At 44.4% G+C, this 18187-nt stretch overlaps 1 protein-coding gene across 9 annotated transcripts in view; it reads left to right on the top strand.

Moving 5' to 3' along the window:
• The window catches only part of CMKLR1 (chemerin chemokine-like receptor 1), a 66231-nt gene that overhangs the window by 34682 nt on the left and 13362 nt on the right, over positions 1-18187 (top strand). For 2 of the 9 annotated variants that reach the window (XM_069081821.1, XM_069081824.1), the window contains exon 2: positions 3590-3854. The exons of the other annotated variants lie outside the window; for them this stretch is intronic. The gene's annotated coding sequence lies outside the window, so the exon portion shown is untranslated. The remainder of the gene's footprint in view (positions 1-3589; positions 3855-18187) is intronic. 9 annotated transcript variants of the gene reach the window in all.

An 18187-nucleotide genomic window follows, 5' to 3' on the forward strand; every position in this document is an offset into this window, starting at 1 on the left:
TCATAAACATGATATATAAAAGTTAGTTATGTTATAGCTTTCTATAAACAATACATATGATATAGAAAGGTTAAGAAATGTGATATATAAACAGTTGTTATGGTTTATTGTATTACATTTCATTGTTATAGGTGGCTATATTATATATATGATATAATATATGGAGTTGTAATTATAATATTATATATTATATACCAGACAGTGTACTAAGTGCTTTACAAATATTAAATGTTTGTGTGTGTGTGTTGTTTTCCATGATAGAATGTTAGTTCCTGAGGGTAGGGGTTATTAAAGAAGTGCTTATTGATTGATTGATACTGTAGAATCTAGCTCTTTTCATAGATAGGGAAACTGAGACCAAGAGAGGGTAAATGATCTGTTCAGGGTCCCACAATGAGTTGATAGTAAGTTCGGTGGAAGCTTTGGAGTCTCCCTTCCCGGAGATTTGAGGCTAGCTCTGTAAATAGACATTGTTTCTTCTTTGGCCCAAGGTAGAGGGAAGATTGATCTCTCTAAATTCCTTTCAACCCAAGGACAAGAACTTTTTGGAACCTCAGAGGTTTCTAGCTTGTGAGTACCTGTCCCTCAGGAAGATAAGGGCCATCAAACTATGGTTAGGATTGCCAAGAGAAACTGGGGATTCTTTTCCTTGGGTCTCTTCCAAAAGGGCCAGGAAGCCACTTTTCTGAAATGCATGGGTGTAGCCCTGCCTGGAGGGGAGAGAAGGATGGACAGGAGGGTTCCTATCCATGGAGTTCCATGACTCCAGGGAAGGCAATGGGGTAGCCAGGTTTCCCCAACAAGATGGTAGAATAGGAAGAGCCATGAACTTGGGTTTAAAAGACCTGAGTTGTTGTCATGGTTCTTACTAGTTGTGTGGTCTTGGATAATACAGTTAAGCTCTATAAAATGGGAATAATAATTTCTGCCTTGGATCAAATGATATGCTAGAAATTAACGTAAATTAAAATACCATACTATCAGACCATACCATTAACTGTATGCTATGTAATCATGCTGTACAGCCTAGTGGACAGCATGCTGGACCTGAGTTCAAATCTCAGGTGAGTCCTTGGCCCCAGTCACCATTTCATCTTCTTCCCTCCATTTCCAACTTCTTTCCCCATTAGAATGTAAGTTCTCTGAGGGCAGGCACTTTCTCAATTGCTTCTAACAGTAAAAACAACAATCAGTTGGTATTTATATATCATTTTGAGGTTTGCAAAGCACTTTACATATAATAATAATAATATTAACTTCACCTGAGTTTCCTCATTTGTAAAATGGGGCTGAAGATCACATCTCTTTCCTGGGGTTGTTGTGAAGATAAAATGAGATACTATTAATAAAATGCTTTGTAACATGATATATGAAGGCTAGTTGTAAAAAAAAAATCTGTCTCCATTGTCTCACCCTCTGACACATTAATTGGGAGACTCTGAGTCGTGTCATTTAACATTTCTCAGCCTCAGTTTCCTGACCTGTAAAATGAGAGAGTTGGACTCAATGGCCTCTAAATCCATGATCGTACATAGTATCAACTGTGCTGTATAGTGATCATCCTTCGTTTCCCAAGAAGACCAATGATACCACAAATGTGGTGTCTTGAACTTGCGCGTAAATTGGATTTAAGTGAGGTCAATGACTTTGATACTCTCTAGTGATAAGGAAGGGAGCAACATGGCACAATTATGAGAGAGCTGAGCTTGGGAGTCAGGAAGACCTGGGTTCAAATTTTTGCTTAATTGGTTGTGTCATCCGGGCAAGTCACCTAAACCCTCCGTACCTTAGAGACCTCCTTAGGATATATCTGCTCAGGCCCTTATCTCCTCTCACCAGGACTGTTGTGGTGGCTTCCCAACTATCTTCACTGCCTCATTGAGAGGCAGCTTCTTGTGGAGTAAGGGCTCTGACCTAGTCAGGATGACTTTGGTTCAAATTCCACCCCAGACACTCACTAATTGTTTAACTGTGGACTCTCTGGTGGAGGAGGTTGGGTCCGATGGCCTCCCTCCTACCTCTAATCCTAGGAGGCTGAGATACTCTCTCTAATCCATCCTCCAAATGGCTGCCAAAGGATGTTGCCTCTAACTCAGATATGAGTGGGTCACTCCCTTGTTCCAGGGCTCCCCTACTGCCTTTAGGGTTAAATAAAACCATGGTGGGTGTCAAACACCCTTTACAACCTGACTCTAGCTGGCTTCCCAGACATATCATAATATTCCCCTTATGTATTCATCATTCTATCCCAAATGGCCAAAATGAATGTACTTCAAATTCAGCATCTTATGTCCCATCTCAGCTCAAAGTCCCTGGACAGGTCGCTCTCTATACCTGGCATGCACTCCCTTCTCATCTCTGTCTCTGAGTTATCCCTGGTGTGCAGGGTGTTCAGGAGGATGAATCCCTCTTGTGGGAGGGCCCCCAAACCCTTTTCAGGGAGGTTCCTCCATCTTTGGTGTCTACCTGGCCCTCAGCTCTCCCCTGTGGCTCCAAGAAGCTGTAGCATGCACAGGGACCACACCCCTGGTAAAAGTCTTGGCAGACTGGATTAAACCAGGTTGAGAGTAAATAATGGACCTCAAACCTGCTGGTGAGTTAGGAGAGTGTCCACCTTGAGCATGTGAAGACTTCCCCCAGTGGAATGGGTAGATGAGGACAATTTATCCCAATAGCCATGAAGGCAGCTGAAGCAGGTGCTATGGAACGCTTAGAGCTAGGTCAGACAGTAAAGATGCCAAGGTCATCTACTGCATCCTAGGCCATCTCCAGTTGTCCTGACTTTTGTCCTGCCTCTGAACTTCGATAATTTTGGAAGAGAGAGGGAAACCAATGACTTTGTGCAACTCTGCCTCACTTAAATCCAATTCCCTCACAAGTCAAGACATCATCCATGACATCATTGGTCCTCTCTGAAAAGAACGGCGAACAGCAACATCCCTGGTTTTCCTTCAAACTCAGTTCAAAGTCTCTGTTCTAATCTCTCCCCTCCTATCTCCTGGCTACCAGGGCCCCTCCCCTGCCCTGAAATACCATTGTATTGACTTCTATGGGCATGTACTGGTTTCTTCTGAGATAATGTAAACTCCTTGAGGGCAGGGACTGTTTCTGCTTGGTCTTGTATTCCTGGAGCTTAGCTCAGTGCCTGCACACTGTAGATGATTTTTAATAGTAACAATGATAATATTAAGCAATAATAACTAGCATTTATGTCATACTTTGCTGTTTTGAAAACATTTTGCAAATATTTTACACATTTTCAATTTTAAATATACAATTTACAAATATGTTTTGATCCTCATTACCACCCTGTGAGGTAGGGGCTGTTATTATCTCCATTTTACAGATAAGGAAACTGAGGCAAACAGAGAGTAAGTGACTTGCCCAAGCTCACACAGTTAGCAAGAGTCTGAGGCCACATTTGAACTCAGGTCTTCCTGATTCCAGGTCCAGGGCTCTATTCACTGTGTTCCTTAGCTATTATACACAATTTTGTTGATTGATTGAATTGCCAAGTTTTTTAGGGGTGGGGGAGTCCCCCAAGCTTAGGAATCCAATCATCTTTTGTAATAGAATGTTTTCCTTTTAGGGTTATGAGAGTCTTTCCCATTCCACTGGATGGAGGCACCAGTTCTCTGTTGATTTTCAGCCTTTGGAGCTTTCTCTCCATCTAGGACAGCTGGGGAAGAGACCTGGGGCTGCTCCTGGGACACGCAGACCCTGGCTTTTAGTCTTTTTCTGCAGCAGAGCTGTTTCAGAACATCCATGTGTGTCCAGATGGGATGGCCTTGATGTGTCCGGGGGTGGATGAGTGCACCCTAACCCTTGCTATCAGGGCCTCTGCCAGACATGTGGTGAGCGTTGGGAGGGGATGGAGGTGTGGGTGTGGGTGGGGAGGACCCTGGCTAGGGAAGCAGAGAGCCCACAAAGGAGATAGCCAGGCTGTGTTCATGGTGAAGGCAGGAAAGGTCATACCTCCTGGGATCTCTCTCATGACTGCTTCGGCCTTGAGGAAAGGAGCCAGCTTTTGGCCGGAGGTTTGGTTTAAGCCCTTCTGGGACTCCTGGAGCCCGAGAGCAGGAAAAGATCTCAGTTCTGCTGCTTATTATCCATGAGAACATGGCCAAGTCACCTGACCTCTTGTGCCTTAATTTACTTTTGGGTATTAAACCAGATGTTTTTTTTTTCCTTTCAGCTCTAACTATAGAAATTATAAACTAGTGCCTTCTCTCTGTTGATTTTTTATTTATTTATATTATTATAAATTATATATTATATAATAATATATATTATATTATATTTATTTATGCTGACAATTTATTCTGTCTATGGTTTGTCTATACCTGTTTCCATGTTGTCTCTCCTATTACATGGGGAACTCCTTGAGAGCAAAGACTGTTTTTTGCCTTTTTGGGGGGAATCCCAAACCTTTAGAACAGTGCTTGGCATACAGTAGGTATTTAATAAATACTTGTTGACTTGACTTGTCCTATCCATTACAATGTGATAATATTTATAAAGCCTTTAGTAAAATGCCTGGCATATAGTAGGAACCTAATAAATGCTTGCTCTCTTCCTGTCTTTGAAAGCTCTTGCTGTCATTCAGTCATACCTGACTCTCTATGAACCCCATTTGGAGTTTTCTTGGCAGAAATACCGGAGTGGTTTTCTATTTTTTTCCCAAGCTTATTTGAGGAAACTGAGGTCAACAAGGTTAAGTGACTTGACCAGGGTCACACAACTAGTGCCTGAGGCTGGATTTAATTCAGGAAGAGCAGCGTTCCTGACTTCAGGCTTTGCATCTACCCACTGTACCATCCAGCTGCCTTCTTTGATTGACTATCCATTGCAATGTGATAATGTTAATAAAGCCTTTAACATAAGCCTGGAAAATAGTAGGCACTTAATAAATGCTGGTCCCTTCCTCTCTTTGAAAGCAGAGCCTTTCTTTGTATCCTTAGCTCTTAGCATAATGCCTGATGCATTTAATAAATGTTTGTTAACCAACTGACTCCATGACCAATTTAATTTAATTCAATTAAAAACACTTATTGACTATCTACTTTATTTCATTCAAGTATAGTGGAAAGCAGGGCCAGCTTAAGTCTGGGATTAAGTCCTGGCTTTTACACCTACTGGTTGCATGAATTGTAAGTGAGAAACCAAATCTCTCAATTCTTAAGAACAAACTGTCGGTTAGGGAGAAGTGCTGATTTGCAGAAATGCATCTCTGGGAGGGGAAGTCCGTGTGTGGGACGGGGGGTGGGGAAGTACAGATAAGATGTTTCTTCTCTGACTTGATCTGACCACATCTGAGACATGTACCCAGACTACAGATGACCACAGGCCACAGGGGAAAGGTTTTGGAATGTGTCCTCTGGGCATTGACTCAAGGGACTAGGGATCTGCATTGTGGAGCAGAGAAAGCTCGGGCAGATGAGGCACTTTTCTTCACGTAAGGGAATGTCATATAGAGAGGAGGGGTTAGCGTTGCTTTGCAGGGCTCCCAAGGGAGAACCAAGAGCAAAGGGTGGAAGGCTAGAGAGGCTTATACAGGCTGGAGGTCAGGAAGAGCTTCCTAGGAGAGATCGGTCTTCAAGTGGAGCCAATGGTCTGCCTTGGGAAGACGTGGCTTCCCATGACCATTCTTCCTCATGTGGTACAAGAGGTGTTTGTTTGGGTGTGGGTTGGGTTAGATCTGAGGTTAGATTCCAAGTGTTAGAGTCTGTGAATGAATTGTTTGACCTTGGGCGAGTTACTTCATCTCGGTGCGGCAGAAAGAGCATGACCTGGGTTTAAGCTCCTTGAGCCCAGGGACCTTTTAAAGACTTTCTATTTGTATCTCTAGCTTGCTTGTGGCACAAAACCTGACACATTTTTCTTGTTGTTGAGTTGTTTACATTTTGTCTGACTCTTCATGAAACTGTTTTCTTGGCAAAGGTACTGCAGTGGTTTGCCATTTCCTTCCCTAGCTAGTTTTACAGATGAGGAAACTAAGGCAAACAAGGTTAAGGGATTAGCCCAAGGTCACACAGCTAGTAAGGTCTGAGGTTGCATTTGAACTCATGAAGATGAGTCTTCCTGATTCCAAGCCCAGTGCTCTATCCACTGTGCCATCTAACTGCCTGCTTGGCACACAGCATGTGCCTAATAAATAAATACTTAACACATAGGCTTAGTAAGCAAGCTTAATACATTCTTGTTAATTGACCGATTGCAATCTTACCTCTGTTACTTACCAGCTGAATGACTTTCAGCAAACAACTGTAGCCACTCTCTATTCTCAGGGTCCCCATTGATAAAAGGAGAGGGTTGGATTCAGTGGCGTCTCAAGTCTCATCCCTGCTGACCGAGAGGCTCAGTACAATGTCTGATACACGAAGGATCCTTCATAAATGCTTGTTTGATTGACCGGGCAGGAAATAGGGGTGTTTGGGGGGATTGTTTTTATTCATTTAGCAAACATTCTTTGAAAAGCTGTTAAGTGCAAAGCTTTGCATCCTGGAAATTTCAGGGATAGACAGATGAAAATGAGACTTTTGGTGCCTGCCTGCGTGCGCTTGTATTCTAGCAAGGGGCATCAGTCGTGGATATTTAGAGCGCATTCACCCACCAACAAAAAATAAAGAAGGAGTTATAGGAGGCTGGCTTTAGAACTTGAAGCGACTTTGCGGATAATTTTGTCTATCCCCACCCCATTTAACTGAGGAGGAAACTGAGTCCCAGGAGGTTGTGTCTAGCCCAAGGTCATGCATGTAGCAAGTGACAGAGACAGGATTTTGATCAGTCAATTAAATGCTTCCTATGTGCCAGGCATTGTGCTAAGGGCTAAGAGAAAATAAAAAAGATCCTGCCCTCAAGAAGCTGACATTTTACTGAGGGAAACAACATGTCCATAAATAGAAATATAATAGAAGATGCAGAATAGAGGGAAGGTAGGCACTTTAATGGGGAAGGCACTAGTAGCTGATCTAGAACCCAGGTTCTCTGGTGTGAAATTCACTATTCTTTCCCTGTCAAGAAGCATCTGGTTGTTGCTTCTATAGAGCTTAGAGCCTTGTAGGGGATGGTAGCCATGGGTATAACTGGGATGCAGTCAGTCAGTCAACCAGCATTTATTAAGCATTTACTGTTTGCCTCAGTTTCCTCCTGTGTTAAATGAGCAGTAGAAGTAAATGACAAACCACTCCAGTATCTCTGCCAATAAAACTCCAAATGTGGTCACTAAGGGTCAGACATGAATGAAAATGACTGAACAATAACAATACTATGCCAGGCACAGTGCTAGGTGTTGGATACAAGGGAGAGTGTGGTAAGAGACATAAATGCAGTATAAATAAGTGAGTATAAGAGCACAGACTTACAACTGGAAAGGTTCTTAGTAACTGAAGAAAAGAGATGAGTCCCAGATTTGGAGACAGAGGAGATGGGTTTGAATCTCTGCTCCTTGCTGGGTCTCAGTTTCTTTAATATGAAAAGTGAGGAGGTTAGACCAGTTTCTCTCTCAAGGTCTCCTCCAGCTTCAACTAGCATTTTTTTTTTTTTTGCCTTTTGGAGGGCAATTGGGGTTAAGTAACTTGCCCAAGGTTACACGGCTAGTAGTTTTGTGTGGGTGTTAAGTGTCTGAGGCTGGAACCGAACTCAGGACCTCCTGACTCAGGGGCCAGCGCTTTACTCACTGTGCCACCTAGCTGCCCCTCAACTAGCATTTCTTATGAATAGGCTGTGTCTGCAGTCAGATGACCTGGGATAAAATCTCATGTACCACATGTATAGCACTGGGCAAGTCACATAATGATCCTAATAACCTCTTGAAAGCCCTTTAATAATCTTATTTCATTTTGTCCTCACAATAATTCTGGGAGGTAGCTGCCCTGATCATCTCTACTTCACAGATGAGAAAACCGAGGCAGAAAATGTTTAAATGACTTGCCCAGGGTCATACAGGTAGTTAAGTGTCTTCGGTTAGATTTGAACTCAGATCTCTGCTGACTCTAGGTCCACTCTACCTAGCTGTCTCCTTGGGGCTATACAAGATGACTTCTGAAGCCTTTTCCAGCTTGAAATCTACGCCCCTATGATCTAATGTCTAGAGCCTTGATGAATGGAGGCTCCATCCTTTGCTGACCTTTGCCAATCATCCCATCGCCCTCCTGACGCATTCACCACAGTACTTCCTGGCTTCTTCTGCCCAATTTGGAGAAGGTGGTTGCCATGGGGACCAGCTCCCAGCCAGGGAATGCAAAGCATGAATGTGTTGATTAGTTGGGCTGCCCTGACTCTGGCAAGGGGTTTGAGCCCCAGGTGCCTGGTTTCTTCTAAGTACTGAGACCTTTAGAGATGCCCAGAGCACCCTGGAAGGATAAAACATTTCCCTTCCTGTGGGGCAAGGATGAAGAGGATCTGGGATCCCACCCAAGCATCCCCCAAACCTAGGCCTCACTCCAGCCTCCACGATTTTCCTTAAAGAGTCTGTGGTTGCCATGGAAACCATGATTTTCTTTTTAAAAGAAAAACAGCAAATGTAGGTCAAGGTACAAAGCCTGAGAGGCTCATTCAATCTCTTAAGAGTCCGAATTTCCCAGACAAGACTCCTTGGCAGCGATGCTGCTGCTCCATTTCTGAGCTGTTTTCCCTAGTGAGTTCTCCTCACTCCAGGAAGGTAGAACTGAGGAGCTTCTGGGGTGCTGAGGGTGATCTGGAAGATTCAGACAATTGAAAGTAGAGAGATGGGGGGCAAATGAGTAATCCTGGATGATGGTGGCTTCTTAGGGTCTCTAGAGACCATCTGTTACCTCCACATCAGGGCTACATCCACCCTGAAAGGACATCCCCTCTGACCCTCCCAAGGCTTGAGTCATCTTCCCTGGAAGAAAGGCTTAACCCAGCCCCCTCTCCCCCGCCAACGCCTTGGTTTCTCTAATCCTTTGGAAAGGGAGATGCCAGACCAAAGTCCTTTCAGCCAAATGTTGAGCAAGTTTCTACTCTGTTCTTCATTCTTAATTACATTAACGAGATCATCCAGGCCTCCTTGGCAGGAAGTCTCCAGGAACAAGATGGCCTTGGGGAGAATGAATTCTGTCATATGGCCAGAGCCATCTTTAAGGCCCCAGAGCTCTGAGTTTTGGGAAGAGGATTCACAGGACCTCGATGAGCTTTTATGAGTTTTCTAAAATGGAGGGGAAAAGACCAGGAAAGAGATGGGCAGAGGCTGAAATGGCTGGAGGTGCCATCTCCAGGTTTCCTCCAATTGACCAAATGTTCCAAGACATCTGTCCGTGTTTCTGATGAGTTCCAGAGCTAGACTGTCCAGTGCCAAGTTCCACTCAGCTGATTTGTGCTTTCAATATGTGTTAAGTCCAGGACAGGGGTGATGTGCGTAAGCAAATTTTCTGAGTTTCACACTCCTTTCTGGTCTTTGTTGAAGGGAAGAGCTTGTCCTCAAAGGTTAAGAACAGAGATCTAGAACTGAAAGGGGCTAGAGACATTATCAAGTCCAACCCCTTATTTTACAGAAAGGAGAAACTGAGGGTTAGAAAACTTGATGGGATTCAACTTCTAGAGCGGGAAGGCAATCTAGTCCAGCCCTTTCATTTTACAGGTAGGGAAACTGAGGCCCAGCAAGATTAAGTGATTTGTCCAAGGCAGATTATGTGGTTTTTCCAGTAATAAGTGACAAAGCTGGGATTTGAACCCAGGCCTTCTGAATCCAGATCTATGTGTGGTCTTGAATAAATCACTTCCATCCTCTGAAATAGTCCTCTTAAGATGAGGGCTTTTTGAGCTGGAAGGGACTTCAGAAGTTATGTAATTTAAGTCCCTCATTTTTCAGATGGGAAAACTGAGGTCTAGGGAGGTCATGAGACTCCCTCAAAGTCACATAGGTAGCTAGAGATGGGATTGGAACCCAGGGCCTCTGCTCTCTCCCTTTCCATTGTTCTATACTGCCACATGCCACTGGAAACTCTCCTGTTTTCTTCTCCCTTCCCTCCCTGCAACCCCAATGAGCCCAGATGCTGTTTGTTGTTCCCTTGTTTCGGTCATGCTGGATTCTTCATGAACCCACTTGGGGTTTTCTGGGCAAAGATACTGGAGTGATTGTCCATTTCCTTCTCCAGCTCATTTGACAGATGAGGAAATTGAGGCAAGCAGGGTGAAGTGACTTGCTTAGGGTCACGCAGCTAGTAAGAGTCTGAGGCTGGATTTGAAGTCATGAAGATAAGTAAGTCTTCCTGACTCCAGGTCCAGCACTCTATGCACTGTGGCACCCAGATGTTAGAAAGGCAAGAAATATGTCATAGAGTCATGTATTTTGAATTGGAAAGGGGCTCGACTAGAGATCTTTTAATCCCATTCCTTCATTTTACAGATGAGGCAACCAAGTCTGGAAATATTCCCTCCTCATGTTCTGACATCACACGTGAATCCCAGATGCCTCTGTAGGGGACGAGATAGTTATGGAGAAATGCTTCAGCAGAGAATTTGACCCAGCTTTTGGGGAGCACTTTGCGAGTGTGGGCAGTCATGGAGGTCTGGAGCAGGGATTCAATGGAGTGTGAAGAAGCCACATTTCTACTGCCCCACTTGACCTCCTGGGAGACTGCATCCTGAAATCAATCAATCAGTAAACATTTATTAAATATCTACTATGTTCCAGGCACCATACTATGTGCTGGGGATAGAAAAAGAGGAAAAAGAAAGGCCCTGCCCTCAATAAACTGGCGATTTAGTGGGGGGGGGGGCAACGTCAAACAAATATTAAAAAATTAGTCATATACAAAGGCAGTTCAAATCCGAGCCTCAGGCACTTCCTAGCTGTGTGACCCTGGGCAAGTCACACAACCTCTGCCTCAGTTTCCTTAAATGTAAAATGGGGATCATCATAGCACTTACCTCCTGGGATCAAATGAGAAGAATTCAATGAGATAATAAGCTCTAGCTGTCAGTATTATTAGAGCTGGAAGGGACCTGAGAAGCCATCCAGTCCAATCCCTTTACTTCACAGATGAGGAAACTGAGGCCTCAGGAAGTTAAGTGACTTGTCCAAGGTCACCTAGGTAAGCTTCAGAAATAAGATCTCTTGAGGCTTCTCACAGCCTTAAAATGGAATGATTTTCTTCAAGTGTCCTGTGCAATGGAATAAGCCATGGAGCAGGTCAGGGGACCTGAGTTCAAATTCCATTCTGATGCTGTGACCATGGACAAATCACCTTCCCTCCCTGAGTCGCAGCTTCACTCCTCTGTAAAAATCAATCGATAAGTATTCATTACTTGCCTATTTTGCTTCAGACGCAGGGCAGATATAAAAATGAAACACACTTTTCTGTTTGGTATTTAAAGTCATTCACAACCTGGTTCCAGTCTTGCCTTCCCTTCACACCCTGCACTTTTCAGCCAAGCTGGCCTTTTTGCTGTTCCTCAAACATAACATTCCCATTTCCCACTTCCATGCCTTTGCATAGGCTGTGTACCTTTTAGGAGGTAAGGGCCTCCCAGTCCCTGGAAGTCTTCAAGCAAAGACACTTGGCTGTCAATCTGTGGCAGGGATTTCCTTGGGTCCAGATTAGACTAGAGGGCCTGATTTTAGTTTGGCCTTACAGGGCAGATCTGGGATCACAGGAGAAAGGGCAGATTTAATGGTAAAGGTGCAGATTTGAACTCATTATCAGGAAAAAAACACCACCACTTAAATTTCCTAAAAATGAGAACTGTCCCATGTGGCATGGGTTGCCTTGAGAGGGAGTGGACTCCCCTTTTCTGGAAGCTGGGGAACCACTGGCCAGGAATATTGTAGCCAGAATTCCTGCTGGGGCCCAGTGTGGTTCAGATGGCCAAGGAGATCCTGTGATTCTCTATGCCAGACCCTACACTTCTCAGTAAACTGTCCCAAGGAGGGTAAACACTTGACTACATTGAGTCTCCATAGCCTTTTTTTTTATCATTACTAGCAGGCTGAAAGCTTAGGTAAGGAGATTACCGTTGTTTTAAAATCCAGAGAAACGTAAACGTGTGGTGGTAGTTAAGGAACCTTATTGGCTGAATTGTTTAAAATTGTCCTCTGCTCTGGGGGAGAATTTGTGTATCTGTGTGGATCGCACATCTGTTGAATACACACTACTCTCTCCACATATAAGCTCCATTTATGAGTGAATAGAAGTATGTTTAGACAAGATAAGGAAGATGTGAGTAACCCCTGGACAATATGCTTTGACTTATTTCTCCCAGAGTTGGGAATGATTTGTGTAAATGCAAACACTCTTGTGGATTAAGTAAAACCTCTTATAGCAGCTTGTGTTTGCAAGGAGCCAGATGGGGGTTTGAGGGTCAGTCTGTGGCATGGAGTGGGGCTCAGGCTATGTTTGGGATCAGGGCTCAGTGTGTGACCAGATCAGGCCTCAATCTGTGACCAGGATCAATTAGGGATCAACCTCTGGGAAGGACTAGGGACCACCTTGTGACCAAGGTCAGGGCTCAGCCTGTGATTCAGTCTGGGAATCAGTCTTTGACTGCAACAGGGTGTGAGCCCTTGATTTTAGGTGTAGAGGCGGAATTAGGGTTAGGGTGATCCTGTGGAAGATCTGAGTTCAAATCCAGACTCAGAGATTTATTAACTTGTGATCCTGGGGCAAATTGCTTAATTGTCTGCTCAAATTGCCTCAGTTTCCTCAACTGTTAAATGGGGATAATAATAACACCTACCTCCCAGGGCTGTCACAAAGATAAAGTTTTAATGCATTTGGCATATAATAGGTACTATATAAATGCTATTATTGTTGTTATTAGAAACTACTTCTTGGCCAGTTACAGTTTTAGAGAGTTGCCTGGTTGAGGGGATAAGTGACCTGTCTAGAGTCACACCTTTCAGCATCAGGATTTGAACTCTGGTCTTAGGCCTTAGACTGTAGACTTGAATCCAGTATTAGGACTCAGACTCTGGCTGGTTTTAGGTCTAGGACTGAAAGTATGTCTCAGTCTGAGGGCAGGATAGGGCTCCACTCCTGTCAGATTAAGGGTTAGCTCCTACCGTGTTTCCCAGATAATAAGACCTATCCCGAAAATAAGCCCTCCCCTTACTGTGTAAGATTCCTCTAAAATAAGCCCTCCCCCGAAAATAAGCCCTATTGAGATTGCTACTGTAGTGAAGGTGATCCCCTGCGCTACACGCTACATTACGGTACCCTCTGTATGCACCGTCCCCCCCCCCCGGGTGAAACGCATGCCACGCTCCGAGCTGCATCCAATCAGAGCTGCAGCAGTGAGCGCGTCATCCTGTTCTTCCCCAGTGATTTGCTTGCTGGTGCCATTGAGAGCAGTGCCGCGGAGGAGAGCTGAGGCAGGACAACATAAGCCCTCCCCTGAAAATAAGCCCTCTGGTGTTTTTCTTTCCAAAAAAAATAATAAGACAGTGTCTTATTATCGGGAAAACATGGTAACTAACCCTTAGTAATAGGGGAAGCAAGGTGGCTCGTGGAAAGAGCTCCAGGCCTGTAGTTGCAAAGACTGAATTCAAATATGGCCTTAAATACTTGCTAGCTATGTGACCCTGGGCAAGTCACTTAACCCTGTTTGCCTCAATTTCCTCATCTGTAGAATGAGCTGGAGAAGGAAATGGCCAACCGCTCCAGTGTCTTTATCAAGAAAATCTCATATGGGATCGTGAATAGTTGGATCCAGCTTAAGCATCTGAACAGCGACAATCCTTAGTAAAGTGATAACTGTTAACTAAAGTGTTAGTTGATAATGAATCCTCAGCCCTTACTGATCAGTGTGTCAGAGATGGGATCTGAACTCCTGTTTTCCTCAGTCCAAGGCCAGCTTTCCATCCATTAAACCATAATGCCTCTCATGGAACCTTCGTATTAACAGATAATGGCACAACTTCTCCCAGGGTCATTTAAAATGGGCAAAAGAAGACTTATAAAAAATGAATGAAGAGAGGTGGAATGGGAGGTGATGGGACTGCAGGACGGGGCCCTGTGTAGGTGCCCCCCATCCTTGCTTAAGGCACCGCTGTCTTTGGACCAACTAGGATTTCTCATCAGATCCCTGGGGAGCCGAATGATCCGTACAACCTCTCAATGGTACAAAGAGTGTTTATTGAAAGCTTTCTTCAGGGAAGGCACCGTGCTTGGCCGTGGCCCTCAGCAAATCCAGGCAGAGTTGGGGGTGGAGGCCAGGGTGCTGGTTGTGGAGGTGGTGACTTTCCAAGGCAGCCAGCGCTTTTTTGGGCCCTGGTCTAGCAGCTCTGGGTAAGTTTCCATGAGAGTGGGTGTGGGAGCAGAGAGAAAACATTCTCCCGGACCGACGAGCTAAATCTATCTGGCTGCCAGTGGCCAGTCCGTGTTAGTGAAAACAGCTGCCAGCTGTGGGACTTTGATGTGACGCATCTGACAGGCTTCTCTTTCATGGCAAAATCCTTTCTGGCAGGTTGGGCTTGTAAGTGGGTTAATTAGGACCATGGGCCCCTCAGGACATTGTGCTTCTGCCCCTACCAGTCGGAAGTCCTTTCTCTCAAACTCGCTTGTCCAGTTACTTAAGTCCTGAAAGGAACTTTCAGAGGACTGGGGAGTGGCCACTGTTGCTCTCCTGGACCCAGATTTTCCATCCAGCATCCTGGTACTGCCTTGCTTGTATAGAATCAAGGAAGGAGCTGAGGAGGAGGAGGACAGTCTCAGTATCCTTTGGCCTTCTCCGATCTGCTGGCATTGACTGGCTCAGCTGTTGGTCAGCAGCATGGCCTGGGAACCTGGGCTGACATAAGGAATAATCAGCACTCTCATGGGTGGGCTTAATGCTGAGGGATAACTAACTTAGCCAATAACATTAATGGGAAGAAAGAGGCTATGGTCTTCTGCTTGACCTTCTGGACGTCATCACTGTTTTTGGAGGGCAAAGCTCCTGGCTAGGCCTCTGCTTTCCTATTGTTACTGGTGTTGCTGCTGGTGAGCGGCATGGCCTAGATCAAGGGTGGGGACCCTGCCACCTGGAGGTTTCATGTGGCCCTCTAGGTCCTCAAGTGAGGCCCTTTGACTGAATCCAAACTTCATAGAACATTGTTCTATATTAGAAAGAGAAAGAATCTGAAGGAGGGACCTCAAACACTGTCAAGTCCAGCTTGTTCCTAATTAGGAGTCCTCTCCATGCCCAGCAAATGGCCATCTAGACTTTCCCAGACCTCTAGGGAAGGCAAATAGACACTCTCCAGAGGCACCCAGTTCTAGGTTTGGTTAAACCTAGAAGTTGGAAAGTTTGTTTCTTACATCCAGCCCAAATCTTCCTAGAGGTCAATCATAAAAAGTCCAATCCCTCTTCTGTAGGACAGCCTTTCAAATACATGAAGACAGCTATCATGCTCTATGGGCAGCTAGAGGGTCACCATATTGCATAGAGTTTTGGGCATGGAGTGAGGAAGACTCATCTTTCTGAGTGCATATTTGACCTCAGACACTTACTAGTTGTGTGACCCTGGGCAAGTCACTTACCCTGTTTGCCTCAGTTTCCTCATCTGTAAAATATGCTTGAGAAGGAAATTGCAAACCACTCAATATCTCTGGGAAGAAAACCCCAAAAAATGATCATAGGGAGTCACAACTGAAATAATTAGACAGCAACATATTTCTCTGGACCACACGCCTCTCTCCTCCCCAAGTCTTCTCTAGGCTAAATATTCTCAGTTCCTTCAACTAATCTTTATTTGCCATGACCTTGAGGTTCGTTAAACATTCATGTTTAGCTGAAGAAGAGAGTGTATGGGAGGGGACACAATAGCTATCTTCAAGATGCTGTGTGGAGGAAGGATTAGTCTTTTTCTGCTTAGCCCCAGGAGGGTAGAAGCAGGAACAATGGGGGGAAGTATCCAAGAGACAACTCAAGGCTGGATGTCAGGAAGCACTTCCTAAGGATTGGAGCTGTCCCAGAGAGGAATGAGTTGCCTTGGAAGGCAGGGAGTTCTCTTTCCTTGGAGGCTTCAGACAGAGGTTGGACGACCACTCGCCAGGTATGTTATAGAGGGACTCCTTTGATGTATGGGCTGGACGAGATGGTCACTGGGGTCCCTTCCCAAACTCAAATCCTGTGATTCTATGATCCTTATTCCCCTCCCAGGAGTGCTCTCTGCCTAACTACTATTTTTCCTAAATAGTGGGGCCCAGAAATAAACACTGGCTCCCAGATGAATTTTGTCTGAGGCGAAACTATCACCTCTGGGATGGTAGATAAGATGCCTAAAAGGACACTGGTTCTGGAGGTAATAGACTTGAGTTCAAGTACCATTTGGTGTTTATTACTGTGGGATCTTGAGAAGTCATTTAATCTCTGTAGACCTTAGCTTCCTTTTTGGGGAAAGTGAAGGGATCTCTGAGGTCCCTCATGTTCTAAATCTCTGATCCTCATTCTCATTCTTGGAACATACCCTTTCCTTAATGGAGTCTAAGACTGAATTGGCTGTCCGGGCTGTTATATTGCATTATTAATTCTTATTGAGCTGGCAGACCACTCTAACCTCTGGGTGGATTCAGATCAACTGCTCTCCAGCCATACTTCCTCTACCTGGTTCTTATGAAATTGATTTTTTGAACCAAAGTATAGAACTTTACATTCATCCTAATTATATTTCATTTCCTGGCATGAAGGTTGTTTCTCTAACCACTGTACTACACCAAGTTGTCTCTCTCAGCCCATAAGCTGTAAAGAAGAGGTTGACTTGTTTTGATAGAAGGGGTTTCCTTATCTGGAAATTCTATATATGAATGAAACCATATGTCCAGCTCCTATTCTTATTATATTTGCTATTCTATTTCTTCTCATTATTTACATTTATTCTCTTTAGTTTCATTTCAGTAGATTTGGCCTACTGTTCTATGTGGGGATCCCTCCTCTTCTCATTTCCCATCCAGGATTTTGATTGGGTGAAATCTGGTTTCAGAAGACATCAAGGGCAGTTTGCCTGACAGGGTGTAAGGGGATCTTTCAGGTTTCTTCTGGTTCTAAATCTTAGGCACTGATGGCTCAGACATTAGGAAGAGTAGTCATTGGTGGGAGGGGATGTTATAGAAAGGAGATGTCCCAGAGAGCAGTGGAAACAAGGAAAACAGTTAGAAAAGGAAACAATAAGAAAATAGAGAGGGTCTCCCCCTGCTGATGCTGGTTTTATCTTGGATGCTGCAGTCCAGTCATGGTCCTATTCTCCTCTCCTCGCTGCTGTAGGGACTTATTTCTAGAGCATAGATCTAGGGATCATATTCCTGAGTTGCTGTACTCTAGTGAAAACTTTACTTGTCATTGAGACTAGGCTTATGGACCCATTTATCAGATGACAAAATGGAGGCTAGATGCATGTCTAAGATTACAAATTTATAGCAGATCAGGGTTAGGACTCAAGTCTTCTGGTTTATGGTTCAGGGTCCTCCCCATCATTTGATGGTCTCCTAAGGTAGATCCTACTTGGATCTTGTGTATGTCAACACACTTGTGTTCCCCCTGCCTATAGAGGCAGTGCTGTGTAGTAGATGAAACACTAAATTAGATCTTAAGAAGACCAATGTTCAAATCTTACCTCTGGGACTAACTAGTTGTTTGATCCTGGGTGTGTCACTTAATCCCTCTGAACCTCAGTTTCCTCATATGTAAAAAAGGGGGATTGGACTAGATAGCCATGATCCTATGTTGATCACCATCTGCCAAGTCCTCTAGAAGCAAAACTTCAGAATCATCCTGGACTCTCTCTCTTCCCATATCCAGTTACTTGCTAAGTCTGGTCAGCTCTCTCTCTACAACATCCCCCTCACCTTCACCCCTTCTCTTTTCACACAGCCAGGACATTAATTCAGACTATCATCAACTTTTACCTGGATTGTTGTAATAGCCTACTAAATCTCCCTTCCTCCAGTCTTTCATTTCTAATCCCCAATCTCACACACAGTTGCCAGAATCATCTTCCTAAGAAACAATCCTCACTCTTCTGTTCAAAAATCTTCACTGGCTCCCATTTTCCCCTTGGATAAAATTCAGATGCTTGAAATTGAAGACCCTCCACAGTCTGGTTCCTTTCTAGTCTTGTATCTATTACTCCACTTCATGGAATCTACATTCTAGATAAAAAGGACCATTCCCTGGATTTGATCCCCCATCTCCCACCTCTGTGCATTTCCCGAGGCTGGAGCACAGCTGCCCTTCATCACAATCTTTC

This window comes from Petaurus breviceps, unplaced genomic scaffold (genome assembly GCF_028583685.1).
Source record: "Petaurus breviceps papuanus isolate PSGF00001 unplaced genomic scaffold, PetGlider_PUasm1.0 99, whole genome shotgun sequence".
Lineage (NCBI taxonomy): Eukaryota > Metazoa > Chordata > Mammalia > Diprotodontia > Petauridae > Petaurus > Petaurus breviceps.